Source organism: Cydia pomonella, chromosome 15 (genome assembly GCF_033807575.1).
Source record: "Cydia pomonella isolate Wapato2018A chromosome 15, ilCydPomo1, whole genome shotgun sequence".
Taxonomy (NCBI): Eukaryota; Metazoa; Arthropoda; class Insecta; order Lepidoptera; family Tortricidae; genus Cydia; species Cydia pomonella.
Window position 1 is genome coordinate 13040381 of NC_084717.1, and position 11910 is coordinate 13052290.

Genomic DNA, 11910 nt, shown 5'->3' on the forward strand with positions numbered 1-11910 from the left:
GGGGTTAGTATACAAATTTGTCAATAAATGATATGATTTGGAAAAATGAGAAATTGTATTTTTTCATCCATATATTTGCAAACTATCACACTTCTCGTATGAGCATAGACTAAGGTTGATTTTGAATGTACAGTTGCACAAACATCCATTAAAGGCGGTATTACATCGGAAGGAAGGAATATCTTCCACAAACTATCACACTTCTTGTATGGACAAAGACAGGTGGATAGCAATTTTGATTTTTTATTTCAGTTCGAATAAAAAACACCGATAAAATCTTGACAAACATACTTTCTTCTTCCTCGTTTCCTCATGACTGAGGGTCGCGACCACATGAGATTTTTATTTTGTGCACCAGGGCTATCCATTCTGCAAGATTTTCCGCCATCCTAATAACCTACGCCTGTGTAGATCCCTTGCAGGCCTTCTTTAGAATGTCCACCCAGCGGGTTGGTGGATGTCCACTACCCCGTCTTCCTTCCACAATGCCAAACATAATGCGCTTTTCGATGTTGTCTGGCTCCCGTATGGCTACGTGTCCGAAGTAGGTAACTAAGGATCCGCTGGAGACAAATGGATATTGCTATATACAAGCCCTAAGGGCTGATAGGAAGGGTTCTAGGAGGCGTAAATTAGGAGACCGTGCGTCAGTACATAGGTTTATTACCGGTCTAAGATACGGTTACAAAAATGCCGGCGCCAGAGGGCGCGCGGGTAGACTTAACCCTACCCACCACCAATATCCATACATAACAGACATAATGGATAAAAATTACAACCTTCCCTAGTTTTCAGTTTATTCGTATTTTAATTCATCATATCATATTGGATTACTTACTTATCAGCAAACCTGGGATAACTCGGGGCACTTATACTAAAGTGACGTAGCAAAATATCTTATCGACCGTCAACATCTAAATTTCTACAAAATAAATATATTTATACAAAATCGCTTTATATACTGCTTCTGAAATTCTAAAAAGGTGTTTTTTGAAAGAATTAATTTTCTTTATTGCAAATCATTGTATATATGTTGTAGAAGAATTTATTTTATTTTTATACAGGTCACTATTTACACATTGACACTAAATGTTTTATGATTATCATTTTATATCGTTATTTATTATTTCTTAAACATTACTTCATCTTTATTTATGGCTAAAAGTACATAAAAAGTGAAATTTGCCTTAAATCATAAAAATACCATTAGGTGCATAATCCATTTCGAGACAAACCTTATTTATTTTGTAAAATATGCCTGAAAGGAGTTCCTTATCAAAACTATTTCGAGAATTTTCAGTGAGCACATGTATATGTGTTATATATCGACATATTTTTTATCGATATCAAATCCCTAGAATGTGCCCCGAGTTATCACAGGTTTGCTTATCAGGAGCACTTTGAAAAGCCATATTGAAAAGTTTGACCTATAGACAGGTAAGTACTTTTATCTACACACATATTATAAACCCTCTATGATGCCTTCAAAATCCGTAAATAATGGCCAACATTACAATAAACTGTTTTGTTGCAATAAATTTCTTATCTGTGATAATGTAGTTATTGCTTCATAACAACATCAAAATCGATTTGGTTATGCATTCAAATTTGGACCATCTCTGAAAAAAAAAGCAATTCGATTTGACCTCTATTCTAATATTAGTCGAGATGCAATTTTGACATATCTCGCATGTCAGTTTGTATCTAATGATACGGAAATAGGCCCCCGACTCTAGTGTGCCTGTGAATTAAAAAAAAAACTACATGTGTGAATAAGTTTTAATTTACCGCCGTTTGACGCACAGTTTATCTTTTAATTCGTTTTTTTAAAGTATACAATGAATATGTTTTATTGTTTTTAAGGTAACTATAGCAAAAGTTTCGTGTAAAAACAGCGTAAAAAATAATTTGATGACGCCACCACATATTCGCGAGTTCCGCCAAGAGAGCAACGATTTGGCAACGATGCCCCAACGGAGGCTGTAATTTAGGTTAGTGAATATTTCATAGAAAGTTTATAATAGGTATGTGTGTAGATAAAATAGTGTATGTAACTGTACATCATTAGGCATTAAAACACTCGTGTGATCTTTTTAATAAACTCCGTTCGTTCGTTTCTTATTAAACCCACACTCGTGTATTTTAATGCCTTTTATTATGTAACAGTCACATAAACTACTATTATTTGTGCGGGTGAACAAACTACACTAAAACACGTAAAGGTGGAATTCCACCAGTGTGCGGCACTGTACAGCATAAGGATATTCAGTGCAAAAATGCTTATGCCGCACAGTGCCACACACTGGTAGAATCCCTCTTTTAGAATATTGATGATAAACTATAATACCCACTTTTGCATATTTTCTTAATTTTAGCTTTATAAGCCGGCTGGTGTAGCCAGTTATAATTGAATTTCAACAACAAATTAGAAGTAAAAAAATAGAATATATTCTCAATAAGTGTTTTAATTTTCCAGTTCAAAGTAAAATGTTGACATGCATTGTAATATAAACAGCCACGGAAATATTATATGATTGCGACCACACCACAACGTTACTCACAATACGAAATTGTTCATATCTCGATTGCTTCCTAAAGCCAGTCAAAGCGAGCAAATGATGTCTACTTAATACTGCACACGTATCAACATAAGTAGAAATTGCTATCTGCAAGCTAGCCTTATGTTATAATTATAATTGTTTAGTTAAATTTGTTATGTTATGTTATTTTTGTACTGTTATGAATATATTATTTAAGGCATAAATAATCTGCATGCTACTTTTAAATTTTACATCGTCTGGTATACTCGTGTATCCTCCTTATGTACTACAATCTCCGACTTGTCAACAACTTAAAGCGGGGCTCGTCAAGCCATCTCGCTATCTATCAACAATCATCCCTCGAATTCCGTAATAGAATTCATTTTCTATTAACCCACTCGTGAAATAGATCTTTATTCCTTTAAGAATAGATACGGAATTTGCTAGCACAACAACGTTCTTGCCGCGTAACCTGAAATGCTAAACGCCTTTGCATTACAATCTTTTAAATCGAATCGTAGGCTACCTTGTGGTAAGGTTGCTTTTGGCTTGAGAAAAAGAATGAGACAAGACATTTTAGTAATGAAAATATTTATGTTTAATAGTGATCTGTTGCGAGGGAGTTAAAAAGAGACGGGCGTATGTAACCGTGTGGGGTTCGCATGATCAATACGGCCGGGACTGCGTACTGCGTGGTGAAGGCTTGCCTAATGGTCGTTTTCTTACATTTGCATGCTAATTGCCTTCTCCGCTCAGGCATGGAGGTTTTTTGTTCCGTGTGTGAACGATTCAGCTTAGTCTGAGGACAGATGAGAGAATAACTTTAATATATTTAGTTAGATAATCGTATTGTGTCCACGTACTCCCCCCGGTCCGATTCGAATATGAAAATTCGAACTTAAAGATACGTCAAATACCTATTAGGTCTAGATATGATATGTCAGTGTCAAAAGTGACGTTTCTTCAAACAAAAACGTCATTTTTGACCATGACATATCCGATCCACATCGTATCTAGACCTTATATTAGACGCATCTTAAAGTTCGAATCATGCTGTCCGTGTAACAACTATGAATTATATATTTTTATAAATTGTTATCAGTTTAGTTGTAAATATCAAACCATATATTTTTATACATCCTATAACTATTATATCTCTCTATACCACTTATATTATATAATACAACAAGCACAATTTCCTTTATCTATTATATTACCTCTCTATACGACTTATATAATTATATATCCCTTATTTGTCTTTTATTTCAATAACACAACATGCATAATTTTTAAGTAAATTAACTACCGATGTATGCAAACTCCGTATTTTTTTTGCAATCAATTACAATCACAAAACGTAAGTATTTTACTTCTTTTTTTTATGTAGTAGATAATGCTACATGTAATAATATTTTAGTGTATGGCTATCAGCAAACCACTAATCTGCTTTTGAAGGTAAAGTTTGTACCTTGTACTGCGTTTTAGTGTACCTACGTAGTACCAACTAGTACTTATACCACAGTAAAAATATTATTACCCGGAAAATACAGTAGGTACATCACAATCATGCCAGTAAATATTTCAATTTGTAACCTATTAATCAACGAAACGGGAAGCCAAATACTTTTGTCAGATGGCACAAATTGCTCTAGCTTTTTACGACCAACAGAAATCTGTGTTAGAAACAATAAATTTACGGTTTTCCGTATCAAACGGAGATTTGCGGCGTAGGGCGGGCGGGCGGCGTTGCCAGGCAACCCCCCTCCCCGAAACGGAGCAGGGTGGAGACTCGGATCACTTTTAAACTTTCATGTCGGAAAGTTATTAAGGTTTGCTTGTGGCTCTCAGATTCGCTTTCTTTTAGTTGAAAACAACGTGATGGATGAAAAATGTGCAAGAGATAATATTCTTCGTAATGGTGAAGTTTCTGTAGAGTCCCACGTCGAAATAATTATACTTAAACTTATTTTTACAAGACATTGAGACTTAGAAAAAGCTTTTACGATCATATACATGCAATACGTAGATAAGTAAGTAGGTAATTGTTTAAATAGATTGTAGAGATACGAGTACAAATTAGTTTAAGATTGATTCTTTTTCAACCATTACACCTTTCAGACAATATTGTATGCTTAGATTCTAAACGCTTGTTACCAAAGAATATTTTTTTTAAATCTTCATGCAGTTAAGTACGCACTTTCGTATATATAGGTAGGAATACTCATCGAAAATAATGTTTGTCTTGAAAATCTGATAATATTGATAATTAAAAAAAAAAACCCACCAACCTACTAGATTAAAAAAAAAAGTATCACGGAAAATGTTTTAACTAGCCAGTATTTCCACTCCAGTTATAGTTACCATTCACTGAAATGACGGATCTCAGGATTGATTTCAATAATTTATTAATTGTCTAGGTAAAATCTGCAGAGATATAATGCTTTTACTTATAATATTTCTACTTAGTAGAAGAACTTGTAAGAAAAACATGTAACATTTTATAGTCGCATATCCCACACTTTTTAAAGTCGTTGTAAGAAAATTAAAAACCTGATAACCATTTCCCCCTCTCATTTAATCGTGAAAAATGCTGTAAAGTACACCACGCCACTTAACCTGCTTATAAAAAAAGTATTTGGCGCAGCGGGGAAAATATATATATTTTTTGTGGAAAAAGGTTAAAACATCGTTATTAGATGATACATTTTAGAGATCGACTTAATACCTACTGTAGATTATTGAACATGATTCAAATAAACACATATTTAATTAAATTTCACTTTAAGAAATTTTACATGGTATTATTTAGGTAAGGTCCTTTTTAACTGACTTCAAAAAGGGAGGAGCTTATCAATTCGAGCGCAATTTTTTTGTATTACCTTAGAATTCCGTCATTTCTGAACCGATTTGGATTTTTTTTGTTTGGATATGTATAGCCCTAGTTATAGTCCCGTTTTTGTTAAAACCCAGTTCTAATGATAGGCTCTATGAGGAGTCCAGGTAACTCTTCAAATCTTATAGGCATGTATTTATATTTATATACATGCCTATAAGATTTGAAGAGCATGCCTATAAGAGATTATAGTATTTTCATCGACAAACCAAGCATTTTCATCCAAAACAGTGCCATTAAATGAAGTGAAACTCCTGATGATGACCAGAACGGAATTCTTTAACGCATTTGTATGGCGATTTGTGCTCTTCATTATGTTTGTTAAGCAAGTAAGTTCTGAAGCAACATTTGTGTTAAGGTCTAATCCAAGTAGGTCCAACTCCTCAAATCTTGATGGCTTCAGATCCAGACCTTGAAACCTGAAACCTACACAAAGCGCAAAAATGTTTAGTGACATGACAGTTGGCCAGACAGGAACGAGTCTTGCAGAATGATGTATTACTGACTCGTAAGAAAAAATAATAGACCGCGGGCCAAGCGAAAATTTCGTCAGTCATCGCCTCCTGGTTGATTTTCGACACATGATCATTTAAATGCTATTATGAATTAAAACATAGTCCGCTGGTTGAATCGCGGTGTAAAGTCCGTGAGCTAGTCAAGCGAATATGCAAAAAAAAAATGTTTTTCAGTCATCGCCTCCCGGTTGATACTTTGTCAGGTGACAGTTTAGACGGGTCAGCAACGCGCATGTAAAACTCCTCTGGAGTTGCAGGCGTACATAGGCTACGGAGACTGCTTACCATCAGGCGGGCCGTATGCTTGTTTGCCGCCGACGTAGTATTAAAAAAAAACTTTTATTCAATGAATATGTACATTTTAAATCATTATACAGTTGCCTGCAAAGTATTATTGCAGGAGATTGCACAATGACTTGAAAATCTGTACACGCTTCACACACAATTCATCGTCGCAGGTCACCTGAATGTCAGGCAGCCTGCATTGAAACAAAAGCCTATTCCCTCCTAATTCAATCGTCCCCAACCTTGAAAAAAAAAACATAAGCTCTCCCGCTTCGAAGTTTACCGTATTTTTGTAGCAGAAAGTTTTTAACAGCAGAGAGCGTTGTACAAAATTGATGAAGGAAGGAAACCGCGCAAGCAGGCCCGAAGGTGCTTTTAGCCCCTAATTGGTGAGCTTTTAAGTTTGCCGCGCGTTCGTTTGACGTCGCAGAGGTACTGGCGATGAGTTCAGCGGACATTTTGTTTACGAAATACTATTTTTGGAAAAAAAGTAGAGTGCTCGCGTCCCTTTGCGGAGCGTGTAGGTTGTTACAGTGATTGCTTTTGTCACTTTTTTTTTAATGATAGCAAGTGTTATATTTTTTATATTATGTCGGTGGTAAACAAGCATACGGCCCGGCTGATGGTAAGCAGTCCCCGTATCCTATGTAAGCCTGTAACCGGAGGAGTAACATGCGCGTTGCCGACCGTAGCACTCCACACCCTCGTTGTTAGATTGTGTTAAATTAATGTAAATTATTAGTTAGTTTCAGTTCTTTTCTCTGAATTAATTCTTGCTTTTTTAAAATGAATATAGGCACTTAATATATTTACGATGGCTTTATGTATTTTTTTTTCCTTTCCACATTGTGATTTATTTTAATAGAGGAGCGCACCGAACACAGGTACTTACTACAAAATATCATTTGCGATCAAAGAAATGAACTATATATTTTCATTTTTCACCTAGACCATGATTATTTCAATCCGAAAGACATTTGACAAAATAGTCGTTTAGATATCTATATAAATTTAAATTCTAACATTAGCAGATGCGGTCAAGGTGTTACGAAGGTAGAAGGCTAAAATATGAATCTATACTTAATAGTCGAGGAAATCAGGAAAACTCAAATTATATCATGACTGAACGCTGTTTTTCTTTGTAGGTAACTTTTTTTTTGTTTATTTTATTACTGATAGATATATTCTTTTAATGTATTTATAACTTTATAAATGAATAAATATTATTCGGACATTCTTACACAAATTGAACTCCCACGGTAAGCTCAAGACTTCAAGACAAGCTTATGTTGTGGGTACTTAGACAACGATATATATAGTATACAAATTAACAAATACTTAAATACATAGAAAAAATCCATGACTCAGGAACAAATCCCTGTGCTTGTCACACAAATACATGCCCTTACCGGGATTCGAACGCAGGACCATCGCCTTCATAGGCAAGGTCACTAGTGTCACTACCCACTAGGCCAGACCGGTCGTCAACTCGGACTCCAATACTTGGTCTGACTTTATAGTTCTATTATAATAAAAACAACAAATAAAATACCTTAATAAGGGATAACGGTTTTCGGCTCGACTGTAGTCATATGAAGCACCGGAACGAAACATCGGAGTAAACATTCGGATCGCGATATAAGAGGTATGATGGCAAACCGAGTTAGTCGCGTACTTGGGTACAGATATCTAGAAACCACCTCTTAGTCACAATTCACAATCTCGTTAATGTGTGGGGTTAAGCAAGGTTGTTTGTCTCGGTTATTTGTTGCTTGTTAGTTTCAGAATATCTGGGCGTAGAGCTTGGCTTTTTAAGTGCTATTAATGTACATCTTGCTTTGAAAGTTCGTACTTGCTTTTGGCGTAAAAACTTTGAAAAAATAATTAAAGCTTCCTTAAACATTTTCTTAATCATTAAAGTCGATTTTACGAACCGTACCTTCATTCTCGATAGATCCAGTCCATAGATCCAAAATGGATCTAGTGAGAAATGTTTTTCTTGTTAGATCCAAATATTTATATATAAACCAAATTTTTTTATTCCATAAGATTACTTTCAATATATATCCCTCAAATGCATTAAATAGATAAAGAAACGTGGTTAAATTTTACTTTTTTTTTTCTTCCTTGATCCTAAAAAAAACAAATACTTCAAATAAATACTTTGTTTACCTAACACTTTTAAATAAAATCATTTCTGTTAGCTGGCAATGATAACAAAAATTCATAGTAAACAATTTATCTCCATCCAATACAAACACGCCCCTCCTGAACAAAAAAGTCTGGGCCACGTGTCTCGAGTAAAAAAGTTAACCGTTTGAATTGGAGACACAAAAGGTGGCGCGTGCCAAATCAACTCTATATTCGGCAAACATCTGATCACGACAAAGACCCTAAGTCAATTCACTTAATATTATATTCGAGTGGCCGTGGAACTCCAAACGACGTATAATTCACTAGTGGGACACTAAAATTTGCCTGTCAAAATATTATTGCAAACAATCGAAGCGCGCTTTCATCGCCTACTTTTTAACACCCACTTCTAAAGCAACAAAACAAAACCACAATTAGCATAATAGTTAGTTGTAACATCTATTGTAACACCAACAATGCCCCAAATGATTGGGCGGAGTCGCTCCCTACTACATAATTGGCCTGTTAATTTTACAAGGTAAATAAAATATGTCGTTGAAAATTTAACGTCGCAAATAATTAATTATCTCTTAACCGAACGAATCGGGGACAGCATATAAATTATTAATTCCGGAAAATGGTCTAAAAAGGATGAATTATGGAATTAGTCGTCAAACGATTCGTGGGGCGGGTTAAGGATGCTTTTAAGGGGTTAACGTATGTGCCTGACAGGTGAGGGACCTTTGAGGCGGCCGAGGGTCCCGAGGTACTACCTATATCCGAGGCAAGGTCTTCCCGACTCGAGCAAAACTCTGCCATAGAATAAATTATTAGTTTATTAATTTAGTGGTAGGTACATTATATTAAACATAAATATGTTATACTTAGCTACCTTAAACAAATTACTTTTATACTACGTTGGTGGCATACGGCCCGCCCGATGGTAAGCAGTCTCCGTAGCCTATGTACGCCTGCAACTCCAGAGTAGTGCGCGTTGCCGACCCTAAACCTCCCCACACCCCTCGTTGAGCTCTGACAACCGTACCGTCTGGGTCTAGTGTTATTTGGCTGCGGTGTTCTGTAAGATGGAAGTACTTCCCCAGTTGGACAGTTGGTTGGGACATGGTAATTATTATAAGTTGAAGTTAATTTAACACAGCGTCCAGCGTGCTTTTATATTTCCTGGGTGCCAAGCCAAGATGCCGTTCGCTACGGAGCGTAAGCGATTGGCATCTTGGCTAGGCACCCTGGTTTTACTGGTTGCTTATTTTATACAGGTTGTCGCGTTTAGTACAGATCAAACGAAGGGTGATGCTCGAAGACCTTACTTATCATTCTATTTGATGCCATGTATGAATGCCCAGCGAAAATTAATTGCTTCGAAGAAATCATCGAATTTTGATCCCATATATTCTTAATCATCAAAACGGCTTTCAGACAAATCTGGTTTGAAAGTTGGTAGTTTTTTAGTACACTTATTTTTGATAATGCCCATAAATATCAGTAAGCTGTAAAATACATTTTCAACAAATATTTGTCATTAATTTTATCGACTAAGTATACAAAACAGGTACACGTTTGATCCGAGAACATACACGTTGTGTTCTCGGATCAAACGTGTACCTGACATTTGATACGAGTACATACAATAGGTATTTTAAATTTTCATGCTTATAAATTTTCTATACTCCAAATATTTCAGTTTACACAAATGCTGGTTTTTACCAGCCTCCGCTCTTTTATAAACTGTAATTTTGTATTCACGCATTTGCATAAAAGGAATTGTTTTTATAAACGCCGTTGAACACTTGCTGTTTGTCAGGCTTGTGCAAAATGTAAAGTTAACCATCAAAGGTCAAAGGGTGCATTTTAAAGTAAAATTGAAACGTTCCGGAGAACTACGGACAAATATCTCGACACCGCTGTACGTAGAGCCGTGTCATTTCCATGTTTAAAATCTAACGGGCTCCAGGAGAATATTATCAAATATATTCTCGACCTTAAATCGTTGCACGTTGAACATAAAATGATAACTGTTATTCCTTTGTTTTTCAGCGTTCTTCGTCGCCTACTTACTAATTCACAAAACATTTATTTACCTTTACTACCAGCACATCCTGTCCCCTATAACATAACTTGGCCTCGTTGCTTGACAAAATTTCAAGATCAGCGATAAGACTTACAATGGTTTATATGGAACGACGTGGCCGGTAAAAATTGTAAATAACAACTACGAAATTTGGTGGGCAGAGAGGGGTAAGGCAGATCTGGGAGTGTTGGTAGGTATCGGATAAACGGTGGGTTCGCATCGTCGCAGCCATTAAAAACTTATTAAACATCATCTCAAGCAATTACCCTGCCCCTTTTGCCTCCCGCGTGGCTGGAGACACCTCGACGCTAGCGCTACAACGAAGAGTCTATGTAATAACTCTATAGCACAGCGACAGTATTGTTAACAAATATCAAATATTAGGAAGAATGTAATAAATGTAAAATCTACCGTGCATTATATGGCTAGTGTTGCAATATTGAATATCCACATTAGACTTATATATGTAAGTATAACTTTTACGAGTACCTGGTTACGAGTGTGGCCATCAATGTTTATATACGATGTATACCATACATACATATCAACTAAAACGAACCAGAAAAAAAAAACATTAATTTTATTTTTTATTTGGCAGCCAAATCCTGATAACTCCGACTATAATTAACATCACAATGTAAATACTCGTAGATCTAATTACAAGCCCGTCATTTCGTTACTAACCAATACGGGCTGTTGACTTCGCAAGGTACATATTAGAAAATACTACCACACAATGTCATATTCAATATTTAAGATTGAAAAAGCCCAAAAGTGACGTTTTTGATTGAAGAGTTTTTCTTAACGTTTGACACTGACGGATCAGTATCATATCGGAAACAAATCGAATAACTAAAACTTGAATTGGGCTGATAGTCTTTGCACCTCCTTCAACACCTACCACCAAATAAACTAAACGCAGTTTGTATGGCAACAAAAATACTTAATTTAATTTGCATAAATTATAGATGATTAAGTGATTATACACAACGTTTTAAGAAAATTGACTATCCATAACTAAGCTAGGCGGGCTCTCAGTTCATGAACACTTTTAGCTACAAAGCGGAAAAAGACGTTATTGTCTATAACCGCTAAAGGTATACGCGAATGCGGTCAGCGAATGCGTTGAACATCATTATGTTACAAGTCATAAATGCAAAATGAGTCCTCTTTCTCCATGTTTACCTATCGCAAGTAGGAATCAGGTACTAACGAATAGGGTGATATTGCTTAGGTACATATATGAGCTTCCTAAATTGCGAGTGAGGCGTCTGGGATAGTGCCGAATCAGTCAGCAATAGATTCATAAGGATGAAGTTTATAACATTCTCGTCATAAATATCTCATGTAAGTGTCCATAAGTTCCATTATTGGCATAAAATACAAATTCTCTATAAATATCTATATATATTATAAATACACGTGTCCTGACTGACTCATCAACGCAGAGTCGAA